This window comes from Pezoporus flaviventris, unplaced genomic scaffold (assembly GCF_033815535.1).
Source record: "Pezoporus flaviventris isolate CSIRO_AGI_PZ_B2104156 unplaced genomic scaffold, CSIRO_AGI_Pfla_v1 ptg000017l, whole genome shotgun sequence".
In the NCBI taxonomy this organism is placed as follows: Eukaryota; Metazoa; Chordata; class Aves; order Psittaciformes; family Psittacidae; genus Pezoporus; species Pezoporus flaviventris.
The window spans coordinates 101,041-121,882 of record NW_026892565.1 but is presented as its reverse complement, the minus strand read 5'-3'; the positions used below and the strand labels follow the sequence as shown (position 1 = coordinate 121,882).

The 20,842-nt window shown below is 47.7% G+C and overlaps 2 long non-coding RNA genes across 2 annotated transcripts; one reads left to right on the top strand and one right to left on the bottom strand.

Moving 5' to 3' along the window:
- Positions 1 to 16: 16 nt before the first annotated feature.
- On the bottom strand, positions 17 to 8,756 carry LOC133270047 (uncharacterized). The gene is made up of 2 exons (XR_009743658.1): positions 8,630 to 8,756; positions 17 to 1,417 (listed from the first exon to the last, which is right to left on the bottom strand). It is a non-coding gene; the product is annotated as an uncharacterized LOC133270047 (long non-coding RNA).
- Positions 6,059 to 14,555, top strand: LOC133270045 (uncharacterized). The gene is made up of 3 exons (XR_009743656.1): positions 6,059 to 9,436; positions 9,727 to 12,526; positions 13,644 to 14,555. It is a non-coding gene; the product is annotated as an uncharacterized LOC133270045 (long non-coding RNA).
- The last annotated feature ends 6,287 nt before the right edge of the window (positions 14,556 to 20,842 follow it).

The window sequence follows — 20,842 nt, the reverse complement described above, 5'->3', positions numbered from 1 at the left end:
ACTTGCAGCAATCAGGTATTGTCCTGCAGGGAACATGTCATCTGTCTGCCTGAGACAGAGCTTGATACCAAGTAGGACACAATTTTATTTCAAAGGAAAAAAAGATCTGAGTAAATAACAGGTTAAGGCAAACAAATAGCACATGGAATATAACCAGTCAAGGTTAGGTGGCTCTGCTGACACATGGGCCCTGGCTTGCTTGAGTTGAAGAATCTGAGTGAGGTGTTTGAACAGATGCTTCACTTTCTCTTGAAGCATCCCTCCTAGTTGAGCGTGATGCTGACTGTCCTCCTTCTGAGCAGGATGGCCAGGTGTAACTTCAGGTCGGAGAACAGAAAAGCATACCGTGTTAGTGAAGTCTGTGCCTTTGGTGGTGTTTGTCTCTAAGGACTTTGGGGGGCGGGGGAATGAAGTTTTCCATTACTGTTGCTTTTCCCCCTACATCATAACCGATTTCAAATGGTGCTAGACAAAAACTGAGACTCTGAACACCAAGAGAAATCGGTCAGCCTGTGTAAGAGACATTTTCCTGGCTCAGAGAAGGATCCTCTTGTAGATGGCAGCTACATGTTCTTTAAAGTTGACTATTCAGTGCTCTGATCAAACGCTTCATCCACACAGCGATCGTCTGTTCTGTGTAGAATGTTTGACAATGGTGAGGTTGAACAAGAAATAGTTTAGCTTCGTTTTAGTGGTTTGGATGCAAGGGGATAGAAGACTACAGAAACAGTACTACAAGTTACCGGTAATAAACTTCGAGTAGATTCTGTGGGTACCAGCATGACAGCAGCATGATTGCTGAAGGCACTTTTGTGTTTAACTGCTGACTTCAGGTTGTTCTGTGTTTGCAAGTCTCAGGGAGCTACGGAATGATAAGTTCTATGGCCACAGAGTCCCCAGGCACAGAGTGGAAATACATTTGCTTTAAGTAAATGTTAGGATCTGAGTGACTGTATAATAAAGAAAACACACTCTGCCTGTGAAGGTGCAAGAAGTACTGCATTGGTTTTGATGCAACTTTTGGATCACTTTACTCTGGACAACTTGAACTCATATCCATTGTTTATTAAGTAGAAATACATTGGAAGGCAGCTGTTCTGTGGTGGCCCTAGCTTGAGAGGGTGCATACAGTGCTTGTATGAGTGTCTAGAAGTCAGATGATGTTACAAAGTGGATGGCTGGCAAAAAAATAGCCAGTGGGAAAAGTGCTGGTTTAAGGAGTAGAGGCCATTGGTGCATTCAGCAGCTGCTTGCTCTCTTCCCACGCTGTAATTCTTGCTCCTAGAACACTGATTTCAAATGGTGCTAGATACAAAGTGGGAAAATCTAAGCCACCATGTGAAACCAGCTTCCAGAGGAAGACACATCTGGTGCTTGGCTGCAGACTGAGAGAGAAAATCCTTCATCTCCATCGTACCTAAAGAAAAATTCATTTATTGAATTTGATTAGAAAGGAAGACAGTGAACTTTGGGTTAGTTACTTTATTGGCACAGATTTTTTTTTAGCATCTTATGAATAGTTGAGCCTGGTGTAGGAGGAAAATATGTGATGAAGAAACCCACCACTCTGGCAGTAACTCATTTCCTTTCACAGCCAGGTGGAATATGCTGAAGCTCTTGACCAGCAAGCACTGAAAAAGGCTCCTGAAGTGCAGTATGGTAGTGCTGGGTGATGAGTTTGTGTTGTACAGAACACTTTCTTCATGCCACTGCCATGGAACCAGGCTATAAACCTCATTCTGTCCAAGGGAGAAAGTGGTGTGGCTTTCCATTGCTTCCTGAGCTCAGCATCAGCAGAGAGGACAGGACAGATGAGGTGCTTTGGGACAGGGGAAGGAAATGTGACTATCGTGATGGAACTGCCTCTGTCAGCTGTATCATGCAGCCTGCAATTAGCATGCTTGTAATAAGCAAGGAGTTGTGGAGTTTAGTGAGACAAGTTTGGAATTCATATAGGGGTAACGAAAATAAATTGCATGGAAACTACTCCAAGTGTGGGTCAGAACAAAACCTAAAAAAGGAGCATTTGCAAATCAAACTGTAAATGGTTCAGCAAAAGTTGTCGAGGAAGTAGGAGAGTGTGAAAGCTAGTGGCTGATGGTTACTGGAATGGGAGTAGGGCTGAGCAGTGCTCTAGTGCAGCACAGCCCATGGTAGTCACCCGGCATTGTACAGTGGGAATAGATGGGGTGTCTTACCTCTGCATATGACTCCACACATGCATAACTCAGGATCTACGAAAGCCTGGCCACCATGTCTCACCTTTGATGATGCAGAAGCTGATGTAAAATGGAATGGAGTGCAGCAGAACTGGAGCTGGGAGTTTCACTTATTGATGCCCTGGGTTTTTGGCAGCTCTTTGCATTAGTTTTGTAACCAGATCCAAGAATCTGCTTCAGTGCCTACATCCTAATGCACACCCACAGGCAGCAGAGGAAAGCTCAGAGAAAAAGAGCATGTCCTTCCAAGAAAGTGGGGTGGAGGAAGGGGAAAGAACTGTACTAGATTACAGTCTGCATATTTACTGTAGTTTCTAAATCCATTATCTGGGGCAACAGGGTGAAAGACAAGTGGAAAGCAGGTTCCCTCCCCAGTGTCTGTCTTGCTGGCACAGTTATTTATGAGGCACCCTGTAATATCAGTGTTAACACGTACCAGTGAAAAGCTGGACTGAGAGTTACTGCTGACAAGAGCTTGGTTGCAGCCCAGATAAAGTACCACAGCAGCATCTTTCAGAAACAGGCTGCAGGTGGGGGTTGCTTTGGTTTTTTCTTGTCTCGGTAGTAAGCATGTGGCTTAACAGTAAAAAGAAATCTTTATATTAGGGTTTTAGAAAACAGTTGGTGGAAATGTCAGTTATGTTTGTGCTGCTCAAAATGAGAGCTTCTCTTAGAGGTATAGAATCATGGAATGGTTTGGAAGGGAGCTTAAACCTCATCCAATTCCAGCCCCCTGCCACAGGCAGGGACACCTTCCACCAGAGCAGCTTGCTCCAAGGCCCTGTGTCCAACCTGGCCTTGAGCACTGCCAGGGATGGGGCAGCCACAGCTTCTCTGGGCACCCTATGCCAGTGCCTCAGCACCCTCACAGGGAAGAGCTTCTGCCTAAGAGCTCATTTCAGTCTCCCTTCTGTCAGCAGTCTGAACTGGGTCTGAACACCCATGCATACCTTCCCCTCTCCAAAGGAGACTAACCTCTCCAAGAAATCCCATGCAGCAGTCGATGACCAGTGCCTCATTTGTTAGCTTGATAAAACCATATTTCACTTCAGCATAATTACAGAGCTGCTGCCCTTCCTCCAGACCACCTGAAGCTTGTCTTATAGCCTTGACAAGCTCCCCCTTCACTGCAAGCAGCCAGAAGATGTCAGCCCTTTCTGCCAAACTGCAGGTACACTTTTTATGAGGGATACATCTCTGCCAGTGTAGGCTGTTCTTTCCAAACCTAGCAGCGTGCTTGGGCAGGCAGCATGCAAAGGGAAGGAGGAAAAGAAAGTAGTTCAAGACCCTGTGATACACAGCACTCAACTGTTAATACCACCCATGCAGAAAAATAAATCAGTGCTCATCTCAGACATTTGCTGGGTGTGTGTTCAGGGTGTACATATGGACACACACATATGTGTGGAGACAAGCAAGTACTATCAGCTATAGCTGGCTTTGTCAGTGGGTTCTGGAGTTTTCAATACATAACAGTAGGAAAAGTACAATATTATGATTCTGTTTTCTTGCTCCTTTTTGAAACACATTTTAGTAGCAGTACTGTTCTGTAGCTTCTTTCAGAGGAACATCTCAAAGCCTTTCATGGACTCCACACTGCTTTATACATTCTACACGAGACAAAGGCAGAAAGGGAAGAAATCCCGGCCTCCCCCATAAAGGGATCTTCCTCCCTAGCCCAAGACATTTAATCTAGTCTGCAGGAGCAAGGCAAGCCTGATGTCACAGAGCTGATTTTTTACAACCTACAGCAAAACGGATCTCTCTATAGCCCTGTGTGCAAACCATGGAGTGAAACTCATGGTTCATCACGCTCTGGTCTCCCCTACAGAAAGCGTTCCCGTTGTACATACAGAGAATTGGAGCTTGATGCATCATCCTCAGTCAAGGAATGAGTCAGAGCAAGGCCAGGTGCAGGACAGAGGGGTGTGACAGTGCAAGTGGTGACCTGTAAGGTGAATTGAAATGAGTGAACTTCTAAGGTTTCAAAAAAAGCTTCCTCAGCCCAGGGGAGCATGTAACTGCATCTGTTTGTTGTGCAGTTCTGTTACTGTGTGGTGTTGCGTGGGTCAGGTATGGACAAATGTGCCCTAACATGCAGTCTGAGCTAGTAAGGAGGGTGTAATGATTTCTGTGTCAGCAGTAGCACTGACCCAGGCTGAGTGAAGGTAGAGTGGATGCTGCATTGCTTGGTGAAGCTGATGCTTGTGACTAGAAGATGGCTCTAGGGATGCTGCTATTATTATGGGCAGCAAAAGCATGTAGTTCTCTTGGGAGTTTGAAGCATAATGGATTTTTTTTCTTTGAGTAGGACCAGAATACAAACTCCAGAGCTGAACGTAGCCTATTCCTTTAGTCCTACTATCGTAGCTTTACAATTGCAGTATAAACGGTAAAGTTAAAAGCCAGGTATGCTGGGTCTGCAACCCCTGTGCCATCTGCCCCCAAACCCAAAGGCAGACTGGATGCTGGGCTGTGGCATACTGTGGATAAGAGCCTGTGGAGCTTATTGTCCCATTTAGCTCTGTTTGAGTGATGGGACACTCAGGCCAGCTTGATATTCAAGTCACTAATTTGGATTCCTATTAAGGGTAATCTGTCAGAGCGTTTGTCTAACTGTGCTGAGCTGTCAGCGAGCTGCCTGTCAGTCTAACCCTTCCTTTTTTAAACAGTCCAAATGTTCCGGGGTTTGGGGGTGAGGGGTTTTGTTTGCTTCTTTATTTAATGAAGCAGCTTTTCCAGCCCATTTAGGGCTGCACAGGTGATAGGTACCACTTGCAATGGCTGAAATCGGGCTTGTGATGAGGTCTTAGAGGTGCATCTCAGCCTTTTCTCTTTGCATGATGGCCTCCCTGAAGGCACGCCAGTGTGTGGTTAACTCTTGCTGCTTTGAGTCAGTTTTGACAGTGCTTGTTCCCAGAATGGGTTTGGTGCCAGCCAGGATTCTCCTGCACAATGCTGAGCAACAAGCTGGCAGTCAGCACACGGGTATTGGTGGTTTGGATATAGAACATGCCATTCTGAGGGCAAGACACTTGAATGCCAGCACTGACCTAGGCACAGTGGGTGGTTTGAGCAACTTGGTCCAGAGGAAGGCGTCCCTGCCTGTGGCAGGGGCTTGGAACTAGATAAGCTTTATGGTCCCTTCCAACCCAAACCAGTCTGTGATTCTATTCTGATCTGAAGGGAGTGATTTTAGCATGGTGACAATTCTAGGAGTGTTGGGTATTAGGGCTACAGTTTCTAATCTTGTGATTCCCATCTGCTGATTTGAATTGGTCTGCCTAAAGTCATCCAGTTTTCTTCCACTTTTGCGTTTATCCTGGTTTCAGCTGGCATAGAGTTAATTTTCTCCCTAGCAGCTGGTACAGTGCTGTGGTTTGTCTTTAGTCTGAGAATAACATTGATAACGCTCTGATGTTGTAGTTGTTGCTAAGTAGTGCTTACCCTAAGTCAAGGACTTTCCAGTTTCCCATGCTCTGCCAACGAGGAGGGGCACGAGAAGCTGGGAGGGAGCACAGCCAGGATGGCTGACCTCGACTAGCCACAGGGATATTCCATACCATGTAACCTCATGCTCAGTATAGAAACTAGAGGGAGTAGGTTGGGAGCTGCTGATTCCGGATGGGATGGGCATCGGTGTGCAATTGCACTGTGCATCACTTGGTTTTGGGGGGTCTTACTCCTCTCTCTTTTGTTACCATTTTAATATATATATATATTTTTTTTTTTTTTTTTTACTTTATTTCAATTATTTAACTGCTCTTACCTCAGCTTACGGGTTTTACTTCTTTTGATTCTCCTTCCCATCCTACACGGGGAGCAGGGGGGGAACCGAGCAAGTGGCATTAGTTGCCAGCTGGGGTTAAACTCTGAGAGTTCCTAAGCAAAACCACAGCCTATTTGGAGGGCACAGGAACTACAGAAGCACTGAACCCTCTGAAGGATTTCAGATTTCACAAGGAACAGTAAGGTGAAACTGGGCAAACCTACAGAGGAGAAGAAAAGCATGGCATTTTCATGACCTAGGTCATGGAAGAGCATCAGGAAGGTGCAGCAATGAGAGCTCATCTAATTTAGCCAAGCACAGCGTGACTGAACAGCACATTCCAGAACTGCACTAAAAACATCCACCAAAGTAGCTGAAACCAGGAAAGCAATTTTCTGTTCTTAACTTCTGTACCTAAGCATCACCTTAGAATATAAAGTATCAGTCAATACAGGTCTTAAAAGCAGGCCCAGGGAGATTATTGTTGTGATTTGTATGATCAGCTCAGGAACGTAGTGTTCCCCAAAAGCGACTTTAGGTAATGTCAAGGGAAGCTGTGGTTTTCTTTGTGTCGTTCAAGAGACAAAAGAATGTCCTGTGCCAGTGAAAAGCACAGTTTCTGTGCCACACATTCACTGAAGTATAACCTTGCCTTTAATCTGTATGTTCGAAAGCATGCCTTCACTACCCTGCCATAGCTTCACACTATCTGCAGTATAAGGACCTGGCAAAAAAGCTGGAGAAAACCAGGGGCCGAACTTATGGCTGACTTCCCTGAGCACGTGAGCTGCTGGTTTGTACCTGTTCCCAGGATTTCCATCATCCTGTCACTGAAACTTTGCTGTATGTTTGAGAGCCATCATCAATGTTTAAGAAGCATTTGAGCTGTATATCCAAATACCAGTGGCTGCTGTTGGACACCTACTATGCACCATTTGCACTGGATAAAGAGTGTTTGTGTGGGGAGCTGAAGAGATGTGCTTAACTCAGAAATAGCTCTCTTCCTTGGAAAGCTTAAGGTCTGAATCACACTGTGTTGGCTCAGTTTTTAGCAGACAAGCTCTCACATATGCCTCCCTGTAGGCGAAGAGTCGTCACTGGCATCAGGATTAGCAGCCAGGTTCTTTCCCTTTGAAAAGTAGAGAATAATGCTACTGAAAGCTAAGGCTGACTTTAAACGTGGTCAGGGCAGGATGGGGAAAAAATAACTTATTTTGCTCAAGATCCTTGAGGCATTAACCACTCTGCTGCTGCCTGTGAAGGTGAGAAGACGACAGCCAGCCCAAACATATCCACGGCTGATGTTGCCCCGAGGCAACTGCAAAAACTAGTGACAGGGACAAACAGGAACACCAGAGAAAAGCGTGGAAACCTAGGAGGGAACAAGGCTGCTGTTGAGCTGAGGTACTTGGAACTGCAAGCACACGAGAGATGATACCAGCTTAAGAGCCACTGGTGAACTTGGAGCCGCTGGCCGAGTCCACCTGGTAACAAGTGCAGGAACAGAACTCCAAATACAGGCAGACACTTATTTTTTCTGGAACATGGCGGAAGTTGATGCCTAGTCCTTAACTACACCACCACTGCTGATTCCCAGCAGTCCAAAGGAAGTCTTGGGGGAAAAGCAGGTGAGGGAACTGGTGCAAAGTGTTTGTAGTTAGCACAAGAAACAAATTATACATAGCGATTTTAAAACACCTCAGAGACGCAGGAGTGTTGGGGATCTACAGTTTTGGACCCAGTGGCTCACAACTGCAGTAACATTAATTTTCAAGCCTCACCTCCAGGTTCAGGACTCAAGCACTGCCACAGTTGCAAGAAATGTGGATTGAGAGTTCCTGAACTAACTGGTTGGTGACAGTGAGTCCAGGGAATGACCTTGCAGCAGGCAGCTCATGGTACCTCTCTCGGAGCTGTGCCAGTATAAACGGCACTGGCATTTCTGAATGCTGCTGAAACCATTTTGTGACATTCTTATGTTGGCTTTTTCTACTGCTCTGCACCAAAACTTTGGGGTGAGTGGAACAGAAGAGAGTCCTCCCTTCTTGTTCCATTACACAGGCATCTTCACAACGTAGCCTTGGGATTATCTATATATGGATATATAGAGAATATGGGCAACTCATAGCTTTTGCCTACATCTGTCCATTAGCATCAGCGATACAGATACTTAACCGACTGAAATCTTGTCTTTCCCCTCCAGCCACACCCATATTAAACAGTAAGAAAACACTGTTTTATTAAAAATACGCAGCAGCAGTGAATTTTCTGGCTACGTCTGGAAGTAAATTGTAAGAGGAGTGAGGGTAGAACACTTGGCATTTGGATATTTTAATGAATATTCCCAAATAAGACAAGCAAAACATTTACTTGTAGACTCGAAGCTTCTCACAGCATCAGTAAAGCTCCTGACACAGAGCCCGACGCAGTATTTGTGTAACATGGAAATTAACAGCAGCAGCAGCAGCAGCGCTGCAGGCTCAGAGCCTACCCTGCGAGCAACAAAATGGCCAGAGGTGCTGTTGTGTTCATCCAGATCCCTTCACCATCTGCGGGTGGGGAGATAGGAGGATGCCAATATCCCTGCCACTTCAGGTATGGTTGTGAACTTTACCATCCACATTAAATGAATGTTTCTAACCGTATTCAAGCTTGTGCCTTCCTCAGCTCAACTCCATAAAGCACAGACAGGAGCCAACAGCAAAATCGGGCTGCGTCACAGATGTAACATGACCATCGGCAAAACAAGTGCAGCAGGAGATCATGGCTGTCGCGTCATTCAGAGAGCCTTCCCTCGATAGCAGCGAAGAAGAAGATGGTAATGCTTTTAAATTTATGTCATGAGCATTTGCAATCCGTAACTTCCTTTACCAAATTTTGCAGTCCTTCAACAATCAAAATGCCCACGAAAATTGCACGTATTTTGCCAACAGCCCCAGCGCGTTAAACACTGCGTCATTATGCCGCACTAAGGCAGAGAGGTAGAATAAACCCCACTTTGCAAAGGAAGGAAACCAAACTCTAGAAGAAATGAATCAGCTTACACAATGTCACACACACACAAGTGTCAGAGGGAGGAAGAAATCACAGCTTGCCCAAGTGCTTTTGCATCAATACGCAGAAAGCCATTATGGAACAGTTAGCCACGTACAACACCACCACCATCCCCATGCACAAAATCGCTACTGTCCTACAGAAATATGCCATGTCCGTCCCCTTCTTAGCCTTGTTTCTTGCCAGTCCCACAGATTTACCTGCTGACAGTAACCTCAATTCCTGAGTAATGAGATTTACAGCTGAAGTTTAACATTGAAATAACTCCTCTTTTATCTCTGTCTCCTTACCCTCCCTGCAGTTAGACGCAATTAAACTAGCACTGTGGCAGAAAGATGGTAGTAAAAGAAATCAAACCAAATGCATCCCAACACTGCACACAGATACTCAAGAAGTACGTATATGCCCAAACAAGTGCACTGACTGCCAGTTTCACCTCGGTTCGAAGGACTGGGAAATGTCATAGAATGCCAGGTTGGAAGAGACAACAGCTTTGCAAATTAACTCGGTCCTTCCCCCCACAGGTGTGATGGGGAACTATGCAAAGGGTTGTCTGTACCACCCACCCATCTTCTATGCCACAGATCACTGTTTCTTAGTCTATCTCCTGGCTGTACAGATTTACCTCTATGACTGCCCTGTTCCTATCTTTGTGTGTTTTTATGCCTGTCTGTCTTGCTGCAGGGACCACCGTTGTTGCTGCTATTCCTGTTGTTCCCCTGCTCTGCGGAACTGGCGCTGCAGGAGGCAAGGATGCTCCAAGGGAGCCAGCTAAAGCCAGTGAAGGCTCAGTGAGTCAGGAGGGGTTGTGACGACTGCAGTAAGAGTCTGAAATTCCCTATGGAATCTGGCACAAAAAGGGAGAGGCAAGAAAGGTGGAGATGGGAATGAGGGGGGGAAAAAGTAGGGAGTGGCACCTACTGTCTGTTTTCTCCTTCCCTCCCTGCTCCTAGCTCCGCATTGCTGTTGGGAATGGCGTCCTCCCGTCTATGGCACTGCGCAAAAGAGCGGAGCCGAGGATAAAACCGCAGCGCCTACGGCCTTTATGGCTTTTGTAACCAAAATTTGGTCAGGGTGGGTGTATGTGTGTAAATACAGCCCTTCTCTCTCTCTCCCTCTCACTCACAGGACAGGCTACACTGAAGTAATGGAGACGGCGGATGCAGCATGTTTGAGCTGGTTCTGAACCCAGCAGTTGTTGCTAAACAACCGGACCTGACACTTGAGAGGTCAGCGAGTGAGTAATACAGATTAAATGCTTATGCTACCCTATCTTTAAACTTGTTTAAGCCTCAGTATGATGAAAGGCTATGGAAAAACGTTCCCTGCCGCATGAGAAAGCAAAGTTACCACTCCACTGCATAATCAGGAGGCTTCCTCGGCCAGAAGGACCAAGCTCAAAGCTGGTTGTGTCCTCAGCACTTCCAGGCAGAGTTGCCATCTTCATTGCTGGTCACTTTAAGAAGAGAGGTGAAAAAATAGTATAGTAAACGGTTAAGAGAGAAGAATGTTCTCCCCTTCATTTCCTTATCCTCTCTCTGGAGCCATTCTCTGCCCACATCTCCCATCCATCCTTACCCAGTCCTTCCCGATCCTTCAGTTCCTGCTTTCTAACCTTATTATTTCTTTGGCAAACCTTTACAGACCCATCACTCAAGACTGTCTTCAGCCCTTCCTGATGTTACCGAGCCTGTGGCAAACTCGCACTTGGGCAAACAAAAGCTGAGTTTGGGCAAGAGTCTTCTTCGCTTTGCTTTTTCCCACGACATAATTTCCAGGTGCAGTCCCTGCCCTGAGCAGTTTACAGTCCTGCTCACACTAAACCACCTTAAAAGGGAGAAGGAAGAAAGCAAGCACAGAGAAAAGCCCCAAACCCCAGGACTTTCCCCTTCCCCGTGGTTTGGAGCTCTGACACGTCATCATCGGAACTGCACAGCAAAATGAAACCTCACCGGCACCCACGAAAGAGACACCCGTGGGAGCAAGGACCAGCACCCACTGCACCGAGGAGGTAACTGCTGCTGTCCTGCCTGCTGCCCCTGCCTGTGGGACACCCAGGATCCCAGCAGGAGCGGGCAGGGAGCTGCCGGCACTTTGAAGCAAGTGAAATCAACGTTGAGATTTGACACCCAGTTCTCGACCAATCAGAGAGAGCTTTTCACCTGCCATCACCTCCTCCACCAATCGGACGGCGCCTTTGGGCTGAGAGCCCTCCCCGGCCAATGGGGAGCCAGCTCTGCCACTTAGTTAATGATGCAGCAGTACAGGGAAGACTATCACATGTGAGCTGGAAGGCTGCCAACATGGAGACACGGAGAGAGCAAGGTAAACAACTTTCCAACGCCAAAATGATGACATTTAATCCCTAAACGCTAGCTTCCCGTCTCGACTCATCTTTAACCCCTTTCAGCTGGTGTGGAAGCGTCTGGAAGGCACCGTCTACCTGTTCCCCAGTGCTTTTAAAAACTGGACGACATGCCCTGCAATGATCACTGCGTCACCGTTTACCACTTTGCAAACTACGCAGTGACAAACCTCCGAGCTCTGAAACGCAGAGCGCCTGTTAACCCCTCCGCCAAAGCCCTGCCAACGTGCCAGCCTTTACAGAGCTGCCGGGGGGGGGAGGGTGGGGGGGTGGGGGGGGAGAGATAAAAAACCCAAGCAAAACATGAAAACAGCAGTCTTTGCAAAGTTGTCATCTCTCCCCCACCACTACTACCCTCCTCTGCAGTACAGCAATGCCGGCAAGAGTGACATTAGTACAACCTGTGCCGTCGTTCCATTGAGAAAACAGCTCTGACGCAGAACAGAGCAATCATACCCAGCCAAAATAATAAGAAAGGCACTCTGGGAGCTGAACTCGGGGGCGCCGGGGGAAAGGGACGCCCTGCAAATAATTTAAATACGTAGATGCAGCTCAAGCCCCATCCTGATCAAAGGGTACGTACGTGAGAAAGACGAACCGGACCGAAGAGCTCTGCCCGTGCACCATCTGCGCAGTCCTCAGCCCTCCGCTCGCTGTGTAGCGCCGCAGAATAGAAGGTTCCAGAAATTTCCTTTCCGTTAACCCTTTTGGTGTCTGCCCACTCTCCCTCCCCATGGGATTAAGCGCGCCGGGTCTCCAGCATCGTCAATGGGCGAAGCCTCCTACGCCAAGCGAGCCCGAATGCGATCTTTAAAGGACACTGGATGGTGGCAGGAGAACAGTCCCTGGTGTTAGCGTTACTTCTCTTTTTGGAGCCCTCTCTGCCTCTCTTGCTGCTTCTCTCCCCTCTTGCTGCAGCAGGGCTGTTGCTGGTAAGACCTATCGACGGAGCTTGCTCTCTCACTCTCTCGCTGAGCTCTGTGACGCAGCTCTAAATTCTCCAGCCTGCTCCCTGTGTTATAAGAGCGGAACTGCAGCTTTCCAGGGAGCCCGTGCCAGCGGTGCCAGGGCCAGGCAAACCGAGGGGAGCGTCGCTCCTGGACTCTGCACCTTTTTTTGGTAATTATTATGTTCCTCACCTCTGTTTCTCTGCTTCCTGCGAGGCTCGGAGCCTCGCATCTCCTTCTCTGCTTCTGAGTCATCCTTACTAGGTTAACTCTTTTAGGATTGGTAGTCAGCAAGTACAAATCTCGAACGAGCGCAGCTGAAACCACAGCCAACTTTGTGGTGGTTTCTGCTTTAAAAAAAACCAAAGCAAATCTTCTTGGCTCTAAAAAACAAAAACACACACACGCGCGCTCGCACACACACGTTCCAGGAGAGAGTTGGTGCTTTTTGATTAACTGTTTCGGTGACAGGAACTGATACTGGACTTCCTAAAAGAAAGGATTTTAGGCCTGCGTCTTGCAAATCCTCAGCAGGCATGTACCCTGAAGCACAAGGCAACTGAAAAGGAGCTGCTCCTGTGAATGAACACAGGTCTTTCAGGCATAAAAGCAGGAGGCTGCTGCTGGACCCACAAGACCCTGCTATGCTGGGTGCAGGACATTGAGCTGAATGTGGTTCTGCAGCTGGGCAGAAGGATTCTGTAAGATAAGGTAGTCAAAGTGCTAAAAAGCTATAGGCTCCTTTTAATCTGAACAGTATTAATAAGTGTTATCGCACACACAGATTCAAAATGCTCAGTGTAGGCAGGGGAACTAATAACTGTGTTCCTGGAGTACCAGAATCCAATAATCTCTGTCGAAGTCCACAGGCAGTTTGTATTCACAGCAGGCTTCACCCAGCACACTCTCTCCTTGCCTCTGCGCCCCAAGACCATCCCCCAGATTAACTCCGGTGCCTCCAGTCAGCCACAGCACCAGGCAGGGGAAGCAGAGCTCTGCTGTCTTGTAGCCTCAAAACCGGGAAATGTGGAGGAGGATCAGTGGTAGCTACAGCATCAGGAATCAAAGGGAAGCTAATGGAGAGCCAGCACCGTCTGAGGGAGTTCGTGCGTCGGTCTGGATATACAAAAGAGCGAGTGAGGGAGCCAGCAGCCCATTTGAAAAACAGAATCAAGGGACAGATCACTACTACATCTGCCATTTTAACTCTGGACTTCAGAGCTGGCTGTGAGCTCTGGGTTTTTCACTACAACCAAAGCTGAAGTAACCACTATTTTTTCTCTTTGCAGCATCTGAAGAGCTGGAACTATTTTGGGATTTGTCTGTACTACACTGAAAATGACACCTGTTATACCCAGACACAAATGAGAAGAATTGCAAGCTCCTGCTTTTTCACATAGGATTCTACAATCAAAAAGATCCTGTGAGCTCAGGACCTGGGCAAGCAGCACAGGCTCCCTGTGTGGGATGGAGGGGATGACCCTTGTGAATTGAACAGGTAGGCACCGGTTCAAAAGATGGAAAAGATCTGTTGTAGCTGATGCAAGGGGAAATCAGACGTCCATGTGACCACAAGAAGTAGTGCTTGATCAACTAAATGCCACAGTACGAGGTTTCTTATGCAATCAAACCCACGGGACTTCAAGCCTTACACGTACGCTCTGTGGCCGAAGCTGCATTAACTACTTCAGTTAACGAACGTAAAACTGTAAGAGCTCTACGGCTACTTAAATGAGTCATCCAGCAGCGATACTCACTAAAGTAGGGCAGTGTTTTCTGTGATGTTCAGCTGCCTGTGCTGGTTTCAGTTACCCCGGAGTTCTCTCAGAAGCTCCAACATGCAGGAGCAGTGCGGATTTCCCCCGTTCCCTGTTTTCCTCATTGTCATCCGGATGATTTACAACGTGCCAGTGCGGTGCAGGCCAGGCAGAGGCCATCTCACTGGACCCACGAGACACCGTGAAGCTCTGAGTGTGATTGTGTAGAGCACTGAAGCAAGATCAAAGGCTCGGAGGCTCAGAAATGGGACAGCTGACTGGTGCTTTTAACTCACAATGATTTTGTCAATCTTAAGAAAGTAAAATGGAGCTTTGATTTATTTCATGTTATGTCATTTTCATTGCTTTCAGGAGTAAGGCAGCATTTATTCTATGGTGTACTTGCATTTGCAGATCACCAGCCATGGAACATTTCGACCTTTACCTGCGTGTAAGTATTTACTTTATGATGGCACTCGGGCTCACAAGAAGTCTCAAAGCTGCACTGCGATGGGGAACTGCTTGAGTGCGTAACTGGGAAAGCTTGGCACACTGGGAAGCTTCAGCACTCAAGACTGAATGAGGACCCCAAAAATAAAGGCATCTTCTCACACTGTTGGTCAGGATTTGGCATTTTCTGTGAGCTGGGATTCTGTGGTAAAAATCTGGGCTGGTTTTCTGTTTGAAATGGAGCCCATGCTCATGTTTTGTTACTGGTTTGTGTTGTTTGATTGGGGTCAAACAACTCCTAAAAGCAGGAGGCACAACTTTGGTTTTCTAAGTCCCAGGCTAGGAAGCAAGCTTGGTAACTGGAAATAATCTCTGGCTGTGGCCAGGGACAGGGAAGATCACTCTCACCAGTGAAAGTAGCCAGTCCAGAGTGAGGAGTAACTTAGTCACTGACTGAAACAGTGCTTGCCGTGCTAATTGAAAGAAAAAGTGTGGATAGTGCTGGACAGCATAACAAGATGTCATGACAGGGGCCTGTAGGGACAGGCCAAGGGGCATGGCTTTAACCTGCCCGAGGGGAGGCTGAGATGAGCTCTTAGGCAGAAGCTCTTCCCTGTGAGGGTGCTGAGGCGCTGGCACAGGGTGCCCAGAGAAGCTGTGGCTGCCCCATCCCTGGCAGTGCTCAAGGCCAGGTTGGACACAGGGGCTTGGAGCAAGCTGCTCCAGTGGAAGGGGTCCCTGCCCATAGCAGGAGGGTGGAATTGGAATTGGATGAGCTTTAAGGTCCCTTCCAGCCCAAACCGTTCCATAATTCTGTGATTGAACCCTGAGCCGTTGCTACCACATCTGCTGTCAATTGACAGTTTCTGTGAGCATCATGGAAGGATCAGGGAGCACTGCATCAGGGAGCAGAAGAAATGTGTGCTTGTCCATGCTGTTTTCTGCTACAGTGACCTTAATAGCAGTAAAACGTAGCCTGGCGTTGCAGCAGTCTGACCCTCATGTACGTAATTATTGGTATTGTGGGTGATAGAATAATCTCTGAGGAAGGTCCTTGATCCTTTTAATGACGAAGGAAACCCTGGTGCTGCTGCCTGCACTTCCAGCTTCCTGCTGGTGCAGCCTTGGCTCAGCTTTCGGTTTAAATGCCATCGGCCACTCCTTCCTCCGACTGCAGGAAACTGCGATTGTTAAAATCAGGGCATGTTCCTGTTTAACTAAAAGGCTGAGATCAAATAATGCAAAGGCCTCGACTATGCCAAACAAATTCCTGCCCAATTTAGCAAGCCCATACAGCTGTAAATCTATAATCCCTCGACCTCAGCAGCCACGTAAGTGATGGCTTGGGACATTATTTCTCTGATGCATGGAAGGAGCAAAGAATGGGGCAGAGGTGGACAGGGGAATGTAGAAGTTAATGTCCCTTAGCACAGTGTTTTTCAGTTTACCAACCAATAGTCCTGACAGTGGCTTTAAAATGCAAAATAGAATGTTTTCCAACTGCTGATGTGGGATAACTCTTTTTCTAAATGTGAAAGTTGTCAGAGCTCCCTCACAAAACATGACCTCAGCAAAATGATGGTTTCCAACAGAAATCTATCACAGAATTCCCAGCCAGCTCCATTCAAGGAATACCAGCAGAAACAAGCCCATCTGCCAGGGTTGGAACTGGATGAGCTTTAAGCTCCCTTCCAACCCAAACCAGTCTGGGATTCTGTGAATTGGATGGAACATCTGGGGTTGAGATCAAAAGGTGGCAAAGCTGGAGGTGTGGGTTCCTTCCTGGGACCTGTTGGGGATGTGCTGGCATCGGGTAGTCATGTCTGCATTCTTTGTGCAAAGCAAGCCCACACAACTAAGCAGGTGCTGGAGTGGAAGCTGCAGGTGAAAGCCTTCCCCTCCCTTTGAAAACCTGGCTTCCTGGAATTTACCCTGTGAAGTCTAAGAAAATCCCAGCTGGAAAAGCCAAGATCGTTTTCAAAGAGGTGGCACCACATTAACATCGAAGCTGCTTCAAAGCAGAGCTAATGCCCTGTGTAGAAGCTGGGTTCACGGTATTTAGCATCCTCCAACACAGCTCTGCCCACGGTCTCGCAGCATTCCTGGTCCGTGTGGTGCCCGAAACGCTTCCCGGTGGTGGAAGAAGGAATGGGGCAGCCGGGCTCCCAGAGCTGCAGGTTTTGCTCAGTTCCAAATCTAAGGAATCAACAGCGCTGAGACAAAAGTAATTATTTCAGCTATTAGCTGCTAAGAATAGAGCCGGCGGGGGTGCTGTGTGCAGCTGAGGTGTGCTGACAGCGCAGCCGGAGGTGCTGGGATTGCAGTGGGAGCACGGAAATAGCCCTTCAGAGCTTCATGAGTCACTGAAATACACGGGGGGACAGGTGGAGTGTGGAGTAAAATACACCCTGCCCTTCTACACATAGCACAGAGCATGCCCTTGGGCTGACTGCTGTTTTCAGAGGGGAGAATGGCACTTTTCTGCGGAGCCTGGGTTTTCCAATGGAGAGCATCTTCCCTGTCCCAGTGCGGCTGGATCACCTTGCCCTTAGAGAGCACGGCAAGGACAACTTCACAGGGAGCTCACGCCCACACAGGTACCATCCCCATGCCCAGGCTCCTTCCCCTACCCAGTGCCCGGCCCATCTCACGTGGGGCTGGATATTTGCAAAGGCCAAACATTACCCGGTGTGGGGAGTGCAGAGGGACGGAGGAATCCATTGATCTCTCTCCAAGTGTGTTTCATGGTGTTTTCCTAACTGCTGGTCTTCCTTGAAGTTCCCTTTACAAACACATTCTCAAAGGTTAAACATACGAGCAGCAGGTATTTAAATACGGGCTGGGTAAATGATGAGGTGCTCAGAGTTGTCTTTAATGTCTTGTCCTGATGCTGTTTAGCTATAATGGGTATCACTACGTGATTTTACTCAATAGATGCAATTTTCTTTCCGTGCTGTTTGTGCAGCCCAGGGTAAAACACATTCCTGATCCATGACTACGTTTCCAAACTACACAGTAAAATGAATAATAATGATAGTAAAAAAGTTCTGCAACTTCTTTTATTATACAGCAATGTTTGTATTATTTTACTGCTGGATTTTCCAGCTGTTGTAGATGTGGGGGGGGAAAAAGGGGGTTTTGTAAAAAACACATTATCAACTAAGCCAAAAATACAACAGATTCAAGGTCTAAAAGGAAATCCTTGTATCAATCCTGGTGCAACTGCAGGAGTCGTCCCAGATAGAATTAAACATCCCAGCTGGAGCCCGGACAGGGCACAAGGCAGCTGCTAAAAATAGCTTAATCCTCATTCGAGCCACACTTCTGCTTTCCCAAGGGTTCCCGTTTCCCGTGGGGACGCAGAGGCTGTGACGGGAGACGGGGGATCGGTGCCCACGGCGGCAGCGAGGGGCTGGGGGCACCCGCTGCCCGTTCTTGCGTAACCCCAGGAACACGCAGTCCTCCGATGGGAGCGCTGGGAGTGACGGCAGCGTCCCGCCTCGCTGGCCTTCGGCTTCCCAGCTCCAGCTGATCAGCACAGGCTTAACGCAGCACCCGGCGCTGGGAATCTGCTCTCAAAACCACTGGAGAACGGGGATTCAGGTAACGTATGCTCCAGTAAGTAAAGACTTAAAGACCTCACCAGCAACGCTTTCCTACTGGCAGCCCAGGAGGAGCCTGGTCCCACGCAAGCACATCCCGAGGGAACTGCCGTAAGTCCCTGTTGGTTTTATTTCCTCCTGGACAACATGCACACGCAGAGAGCTGACTTGCTGTCTCATAAGCAGAATTACAACATGCTTAGTATGAAATAAACAGATTTAAACCTCTGCTTTCCAAACTACAGTAGTTTATTTCTCCCAGAAAAGCCCATGAAAGGATGGAAAACAACTATTTCCCCACCCTAAAGGATGGATATTAATTACCAATTTAAGTGTTTAGCTGCAGCTAGAATGTAGTTGTGATTTATCAGAAGCCAGGAGTTTTTCCTTTTCATTTCTATAGCAGTAATCAGTAGGTAACCATGAGGCTCCTCTGCTCAAGCCCTGCACACATCACTGCTACTGGGAAAAACAGCCAGCAACTGAAAGACCTGGCTGGGAAAACAAAGGAAAAATCCATTAAACACTCCTTCAATATCTTGGATTTACCTAACTGAGGATCAACACTCCTCCAAGTACCGGGGGAGCAGCATGGAGGGTTGCATGGTATGATGGAGAGATTTTGGACACGGGGTGGCATGGTGATGGGCAGCACAGTGATCCTGATTTCATCTCCCAGCTCCCTGGGGTTAAATCCTGGACAGGAGGAAATCTCCCATTAAAATCTCCCATCCCTGGCAGTGCTCAAGGCCAGGTTGGACGGGGCTTGCAGCAAGCTGCTCTAGGGGAAGGTGTCCCTGCCTGTGGCAGGGGGCTGGAACTGGAGGAGCCTTAAGCTCCCTTCTAACCCAAACCAGGCTGGGATTCCATTATTCTGTCTATAATAATGATTTTAATAATGCTAATATGAAAACAGCCACAATTATAATAATACGGCAATAAACCATTCTAGAATTCTATTATTCTATCTATAACAATAATTATGATAATAAGATCAAAACAGTAATACTACTATGCTAATAAACCATTCCAGGATTCTATGAAGAATTCCGCCAACCTTAGTATGACAAAGCAGTATTTTCCAATTGGGAAATGCATAAACAGGGAAAAATTTGTTTAGACATTCCTAAGCAGCGTTCTTGGCACTGCTGTGCTGCTAGCAGGCTGCATGGAAGAGCACAGCTCCTCCTTTTGCCCACCATCAGGGATGCACCTACAGGAGGGTGATGCGGCTGGGCAGAGAGGCTTGGGCTTGGGAGCACGGCTGGGGATGAGGCCACATCCCACCCAGTGCCTGCGTCTGCCAGGGACGGCTTTTCCAGCACAGTGAGATTGGGAAATCTGCTGTGATTCATCTGAAGCACTTGTGGCCCCGCTCCCGCCCCCAGCACAGCACCCACGGGTGCCTGGGAGCTGCCAGACGTGCTAAGCACCAGCACCACGCTGCCTGCACCAGCACCGCTGCTGAGGCCGCCCAAACTACCACCGAGAAGTGTTTGTTCTTAGCTGAAAACATCCTTTTGTTACTGCAAAATGATCATCTTCAGAGCGGCTCTGCTGGTCGAACCGACGCCGTCGCTGGTGGCAATTGCTGGTCATGCCGGGTTTGGTGCTGGCCAAGGTTTATCTCTGCCTCTTGGCTCAGCCTGGACAATGGGATTGCAAATGATTTTGGCCAGGGCTAAACTGGTTTTGCTTGTTCAGCTCTTGAGTGGCCTCTGGGTCTCTGTGAGCCTTCCAGGTGCTTCTAAATACATGTAATTATAAGCTATTCTCTTTAAAATGAACCTGGTAAAAAAGCAGGAGTGAGGAGAGGTTCCTTTCTCAGCCGCTTTCTCCTCACAAACTGCCTTTTTAAACCACCTGGGTCAGTTCTCTCCTGCAGCCTCTCATAAAGCACGGGTGCACAACAGGTTAAAAGGTGAGACAGGTATTTTGTACTTACAGAGCCAGAAGTGGTTGAAAACCACAGGTAAGTCCTAAAAGCCATTCAATAACTAAAAACTAATCTCAAAACACGTTTTGATGCACGAGTTGATTTCTCTGCCCAGCCTGGGATCCTTCTGCAAACAAACCTCAATGAGAGGGTGAACTATTTCTTTTCCCCCAAGATAAAATACTCTCATTTGTTCAGTTCTTTTGGGGTTTTTCTTGGCTAATTCTACTGAATCACATTAGTCTCCCTGTAGATTTTCTTTCCCCTTTCCCGAATGGGAGACCTTTGTTCTGAGCGGTTCCTTTGGGTAATTCGTAAAGGAGAAAACAAACCATAAACCATTACAAACCAACCCAGATGAAAGTACTTTCAGCTTTGCTCGTGTGCCTGCCAACTCTTTTCCTTTGAAAAAAAAAAAACCCAAACCTAACCCAGAGATCAGCTCCAGCAGCTCCAGCCCGTACATGACGGCATCGTTTCGTCCTGTCAGGGGGAGAGCTGAGGATCAGCTCCCAGCCTGCTGCAAGGACTGGCAATGAGGGGATGGCACAGATTGGGTTTAAATCTACGCCAGCTTCTAATATAGAATTGTAGAATCCCCGACTGGTTTGGGCTGGAAGGGACCTTAAAGCTCCTCCAGCTCCAACCCCTGCCACGGGCAGGGACCCCTTCCACTGGAGCAGCTTGCTCCAAGCCCCTGTGTCCAACCTGGCCTTGAGCACTGCCAGGGATGGGGCAGCCAC